A 7,072-nucleotide genomic window follows, 5' to 3' on the forward strand; every position below is an offset into this window, starting at 1 on the left:
AAATGGTAAAACATTAGAATTTGGGCTGCTCTTATTCAGAGCCAACTTGCAGGGTCACAAAAGTGTCACTATCTCATCTGTGTGCTTTAGGTCCATTGGCATGTGCTTGTACAGGGGGAGGAATGAAAAAAGGAGTCAAAAGAACCAAGCCATAATCTTCCCATTCCCAAACATGAACAGATTCATTTCGGTCACGAAGTTGCATTACAAGTTGTTTTTATTTAGGTGTGAGGCAATCACATCTCTCTGTGTAGTAAAATCCCAAGTGTGTGGTCCATAGAAGTTTCACAGCGGCAGGAGGCAGTGAATTCCAAGTAGACCATTGAGATGTGGCCAGGCGGTCGCCAGTTAACGCCTGCACAGATAAGGAGGACAAAGAGAGACATATTTTATTCTGGGGGAAATAGACTCAAGAAAGTAAATTTGGTTCATATGAAATGTACAGTCATTCCCTGACCAACTACAGAAACGCGAAGAGGCTCATTCAGCAAATCCCCAGCTGTTAGGAGCATATGGAAAGCCTGTTTGGATCTGACAAGCGATCCATCTAGTCTATCATCCTGTTCTCACAGTGGCCAACCAACTGCCTATGGGAAAACCACAAGCAGGACCTGAGCAGAGCAACATCGTCCCCTCTTGGTATTCAGAAGCTTACTGCCTCCGACCATGTAGGCAGAGCATAGCCACCATGACTAGTAGCCACGATACGGTAGCCATTGTTCAAGTAAGATGAGCGGAAGAGCACTAGATTCAGTCCACTGTTACGAATAGCCAACAGGTAATATGTTCCTGGTCCAAGTTGCATCTTCAGATGTCTAAAATCTCATGTGTTATATCATACCTTGGTATATGTCTGGCAAGGGATGACATGTACTGGAGATTTCCTAAGGATGCTTTTAGCCATTGGTTTGGTTCACAGTCTTTAGACCTTCGGGGAAATTGCTCCAGATATCTGCAATGGCGTTCCACTGCAGAGCAGAGTGTTGCGGGGGTGGGACTGATAATCTGTGATTTATTTCTTTTTTATAAAGAGACTATTAAATGGATTACTAAGGAAAATTATCTTTATTTGGTGCACTTTATCAAGAGTACTATCACACTGGAAGTTCTTTCGCTTCTTAAACTTTTCTTCCTTTCTTTTTCTCTATTTACTCTCTCTCTTCTCTTTCTTTATTTTTCACTTTCTCTTTTTTAATTCCATTTCTTCTTTTTACTTTATCTCTTGCTGTTTGTTTGTTTGTTTGTTTGTTTGTTTCTGTCTCTCTCTCTTTTGCCTCTGGATTAATGTTTTAATTTGGATTTTTAAAATAATAATAATGAGAATAATCTTTGTATTTTTCTTTATAAACATTATTATTATTATTATTATTATTATTATTATTTTAAAAGTACATCACTTCATTTTTTTTACCTTACCATAAAAATCAGTAATCATAGATACATGTGTATATAACCTGCATTTAATCAGCAAGGGGTCTTGATTTGCTATTGTTTAACGATAGTAAAGAGAAAACTACTTCCACCAAATTAGGCTGCTGAAATAAATAAATCTAACCAGAAGTGCATTCTTTTTATCCTTCCACCAGCAGGTGAAAATTTTCTTATTCCAACAGGCTTTGGGGATTCATTGTTTTCAGGAAAGGACTACTACTATGATGTTTTTACTGTAATTATCTGTATGTTTATATATTCTATATTCAGTGGTAACTCGGTTTTCGAACACAATCCGTTCTGAAAGGCCGTTCAAGTTCTGAAACGTTCAAAAACCAAAGCATTTACTTATGGAAAACTCAGTATGGAAGCCGTGTGGCACTTCCGACTTCCTAAAAGTATTTGATGACTGAAGCATTTACTTCCAGGTTTACGGCGTTCGAAAACCAAAACGTTTGAAAACTGAGGTACCACTGTATTGTAATTCTATTACTGTTTAATTGCTTCTTAATAATCCCCTCTCGATGTTTTTAGCTGTTTCTATTTCATTTGTAAGCCACCATGAATCCCTGCCATGGAAAATGGTGGGAGAGAGCTAATAATAATAATAATAATAATAATAATAATAATAATAATAATAGGAGGAGGAGGAGGAGGAGGAGGAGGAGGAGGACTATGAGCTCAGTTCAGTTCTGGTGCTCAAAACGCCTTCTGAGCTCAAGATTATTTAATTCTAAGTGTATGATTTTTCCACCCAGCTCTCAGTGGTAGATTATGGTGTTCTAGTAAAAAACAAAGTAGAGCAAAAACTTAAAATCTGCTGTCTTTATGGTGTTCATTCAGGTTCTGTGAGGGACACAGATGTGGAACTCATGTCTGCCCCATGAGAAGCACAACAGAGAACACATCCAAACCTGGCTGTTCACATTACATTTATATTTTTTTGCTTTTCTCACATACAGCTCTCAGCGGCGTTCGATACCATCGACCATAGCATCCTTCTGGACCGTCTTGAGGGGCTGGGAGCTGGGGGCACTGTTATACAGTGGTTCCGCTCCTTCCTCCTGGGCCGTGTTCAGAAAGTGGTGGTGGGGGGTGAGTGTTCAGACCCCTGGGCTCTCACTTGTGGGGTGCCTCAGGGTTCTGTCCTCTCCCCCATGCTTTTCAACATCTACATGCGGCCGCTGGGAGAGATCATCAGGAGGTTTGGGCTGGGTGTTCATCAGTATGCGGATGATACCCAGCTCTACCTCTCTTTTAAATCAGAACCAGTGAAGGCGGTGAAGGTCCTGTGTGAGTGTCTGGAGGCGGTTGGAGGATGGATGGCGGCTAACAGATTGAGGTTGAATCCTGACAAGACAGAAGTACTGTTTTTGGGGGACAGGAGGCGGGCAGGTGTGGAGGATTCCCTGGTCCTGAATGGGGTAACTGTGCCCCTGAAGGACCAGGTGCGCAGCCTGGGAGTCATTTTGGACTCACAGCTGTCCATGGAGGCACAGGTCAAATCTGTGTCCAGGGCAGCTGTTTACCAGCTCCATCTGGTACGTAGGCTGAGACCCTATCTGTCTGCGGACTGTCTCGCCAGAGTGGTGCATGCTCTGGTTATCTCCCGCTTGGACTACTGCAATGCACTCTACGTGGGGCTACCTTTGAAGGTGACTCGGAAACTACAACTAATCCAGAATGCGGCAGCTAGACTGGTGACTGGGAGCGGCCGCCGAGACCATATAACACCGGTCTTGAAAGACCTGCATTGGCTCCCAGTACGTTTCCGAGCACAATTCAAAGTGTTGGTGCTGACCTTTAAAGCCCTAAACGGCCTCGGTCCAATATACCTGAAGGAGCGTCTCCACCCCCATCATTCTGCCCGGACGCTGAGGTCCAGCGCCGAGGGCCTTCTGGCGGTTCCCTCATTGCGAGAAGCAAAGCTACAGGGAACCAGGCAGAGGGCCTTCTCGGTGGTGGCGCCCGCCCTGTGGAACGCCCTTCCAGCAGATGTCAAAGCGATAAACAACTACCTGACATTCAGGAGACATCTTAAGGCAGCCCTGTTCAGGAAAGTTTTTAACGTGTGATATTTTATTGTATTTTTGGTTTTTATGGAAGCCGCCCAGAGTGGCTGGGGAGGCCCAGCCAGATGGGCGGGGTATAAATAATAAATTATTATTATATTATTATTATTATTACACAAGAAGGGAGCCCCAAGTGGTTCTAGCAACAGGTAAATTGTCTTCCATGGCAACCACTCCACCATTACTGAACTCTCTGGGGAATCCCTGAAAAGCTTCAGAGTATCACAGTTCAGAAACTATTGCTCTAGGCTTTCCAAAGTTTTGTAAGTTGGATATTAGCTAATGGGGAATGAGAGAGTTGACTCAAATGCATGGATGCTGTCTTCCATAAATTCACTTGGAGGCAGTCTGCTTTTCACTGGCAAACAGGGGTGCCAAGTTGAATACTGATGGGCACTGAAGGGATCTTGACCCTGGCTCCTACGTTTGCAAACATGTGCCTTGTTCTCTTTCAGCCAGAGATCTTTGCTCTCACCTGCAGCAGGCAATCTTTCTAGCACAATTCCCAATGCGCTTGTAGTCACCAGGACATCTGCGCCTCACACATTTTCCATGGGCTTCACGACACTGCTTGGCATTACCGATTTTAGAAAATCCTGCAGACACACGGAGACACAAAATCAAGTTGGAGCAGAACTGAGCTCTTTGCAGTTTGAGGCTTTGGCATAAACAGACCAGCATTTCCTATTATTTTAGCATTGCCAAGTACGACATAGTCAATTTTATTTATTTAGCTTGTATGGTAAAACTGGGACGCGAGTGGTGCTGTGGTTTAAACCACAGAGCCTAGGACTTGCCGATCAGCAGGTCAGTGGTTCAAATCCCCATGACGGGGTGAGTTCCCATTGCTCAGTCCCAGCTCCTGCCAACCTAGAAGTTCGAAAGCACGTCAAAGTGCAAGTAGATCAATAGGTACCGCTCCAGCAGAAATGTAAACAGTGTTTCTGTGCGCTGCTCTGGTTAGCCAGAAGCGGCTTTGTCATGCTGGCCACATGACCCAGAAGCTGTACGCTGGCTCCCTCAGTCAATAAAGCAAGATGAGTGCCGCAACCCCAGAGTCGGCCACGCCTGGACCTAATGGTCAGGGGTCCCTTTACCTTTACCTATGGTAAAACTAGGCATGTTGGAGAAGTCTGGGGAAAACAGAAATTGAAGCAGAAATTGTCAATGTTCATTTATTCACCCCATTCTAGAATGGAAACCATTACAACTTAGGGTTGCCATATTTCAAAAAGTGAAAATCTGGACACAAAAGTTGTTTTTGAGCTATTTTTAAGGAAATTTGCCAAAACAATAAACACTTCTGACATGGGTGGACAGACAGCCAGGTTTCCCCAGATATTTTTACTGATTTTTAAAGTCCGCACAGGACCATTTCCGACAGATGAATCCCAGATATATCTGGGAAATCCCAGACATATAGCAGCCCTATTCCAACCAATATGATAGATAGAATATTTATTTGCATCGGCCACTATCCATAGCAATAAAATAAAATAAATGTACTGAAGACAGAGGTAAAAACCTAACCATAAAAAATACATTTTGGGGGTTTACATCAATATTCAAATAATAGATCTTATTCTCATTGCCCCTGCTTGCAGTTTTTGCTGTCACCTGATCATCTTGATCTGCTAAAAGAAAGGACACAGTAGCAATCGTTGAGTGACCCGGCTTGGACAATAATAGAGGGCTAATAACCTCACTCCTCAAATCCTTATAAAGAGTGCAAGCCAGAAGCACATGAACCACTGACTCAATACAGTGGTACCTCGGGTTAAGTACTTAATTCGTTCTGGAGGTCCGTTCTTAACCTGAAACTGTTCTTAACCTGAAGCACCACTTTAGCTAATGGGGACCTCCTGCTGCTGCCGCACGATTTCTGTTCTCATCCTGAAGCAAAGTTCTTAACCTGAGGTACTATTTCTGGGTTAGCGGAGTCTGTAACCTGCAGCGTCTGTAACCTGAAGAGTATGTAACCCGGGGTACCACTGTACTTCCATCTCCACAGGGACCTAAATGTTTTTCCAGTGGAATTTTTTGAAATCGACCCTCAAGTGCAGCCGAAGACAGTATATTCAATCTTGCGAAAGTGAAAGCACGTCTGTATTTTGCAAATAGGGTGCCAAAGTGTCAAAATGACTAGGTGGGAAATAAGCATACCATGGACGAAATTTCCTTATTGTGGCCAGGTTATTCTGTCGCTCGATATCATATAGGCGCTGTCTGATTAAATTATTTGCTTTACTGAAACCCCATGTTAGTAGCTGCTGTGGTGATAAACCAGAAAAGCAAAGCTTTTGGTTGACAATTTTAGTCCAAGCACTCTCATGCATGTTATTCACTGTTGTTGCTTTCAGTCTGCCCCCATTAGGTAACTGATCTCATCCCACCCATCCCATTTGCACTGAGATTCTTTGCATTGAAAAAAAAATGGGCTAGAATAGCACAATGGCAACATAACATACCTAATTTATGTAATTATGGAAATTTGCTACAACAGACAGCAAGATGGTGTTGCTGGACTACAACTCCCAGCAGCTGCAGACAGTTGTCCAATGGTCATGGCATATGGGAGGTGGAGTGCAGCAACAGCTGGAGGACCACAGACTCCCTGCTAAATGACAGAAAAATGTAACAAGTGAAGCTTCCCTCACCATTTAATTTTCACACCAGGAAAAGCTTCCTCTACTAAATTTCTGCAAGCTAGACTCACTGCATATGTTTGCAAGGACTTGTCCAAGACTGAGCCATGGCTTAGTGGTCAAGGATTTGCCTTGCAAACAGAAGGTCCTGGGTTCTCCAGGTAGGGCTAGGAGAGACTCCTTCCAGAAATCCTGGAGAGCCACTACCACTCAGTGTAGACAATAATGAGCTAGATGGACCAATAGTCAGTAGAAGGCAGCTTCCTATGTTCCTAAGACAGGAGCTCCTTCCCATTCCACAATCAGAAGCTTCTGGGCTAACAACTGAATCTTACTTCAACACTGGTAGCAAGATAGTGTCCCCAACTGCACCTAGGCATCAGGATAAACTATGCGGCAACAGAGAAGAATGACTATGGGCCTCAGGAGGAACACCTGGGAGCTGCTGTTGATGCCTCCAGAATTTGTGAATATCCTCATACAGTCTCATCTTCGTCCTGTCCTCTACCAAAAGTTCTTACCTGCTTCTTGTCCACATGGGAGTAAGTCCCGTCAAATCACACTTGATTTTCACAGAGTTTATACAGAGACAAGGGTTGTTTAAAAAATATGGCATTACCTGGAACCACCAGCATCATCATGCAGAGAAGCCCAAAAACAAGGTGAAGGAGCCTCATGGCTGAAGGTTCAACTGCAATCTACCACCACTGGCAACCTGAGATGGAGAGGGGATGTAATGCGGATATTTAAAGGCTTCTAGAGATGGTGACATACCAGGTTGTTGCAAAAAGGGGAAATCCAAACTTGGTTTTGCAAGCTCTTCATGTCAACAACCTGAGGCCATTTCCCAGACCCAGCATTTCACCATGTTAGGGGCATCTCCAATGAACTACTGGTTCGCATTAGAGGACTACAAGGCATTAG

At 43.7% G+C, this 7,072-nt stretch overlaps 1 long non-coding RNA gene across 1 annotated transcript; it reads right to left on the minus strand.

Moving 5' to 3' along the window:
* Positions 1–229: 229 nt before the first annotated feature.
* LOC309529796 lies at positions 230–6,855 on the minus strand. Its single transcript, XR_014218467.1, has 3 exons — positions 6,768–6,855; positions 3,979–4,099; positions 230–355 (listed from the first exon to the last, which is right to left on the minus strand). It is a non-coding gene; the product is annotated as an uncharacterized lncRNA (long non-coding RNA).
* Positions 6,856–7,072: the final 217 nt, after the last annotated feature.

This window comes from Podarcis vaucheri, assembly GCF_965113315.1.
Source record: "Podarcis vaucheri genome assembly, chromosome: 3".
In the NCBI taxonomy this organism is placed as follows: domain Eukaryota; kingdom Metazoa; phylum Chordata; class Lepidosauria; order Squamata; family Lacertidae; genus Podarcis; species Podarcis vaucheri.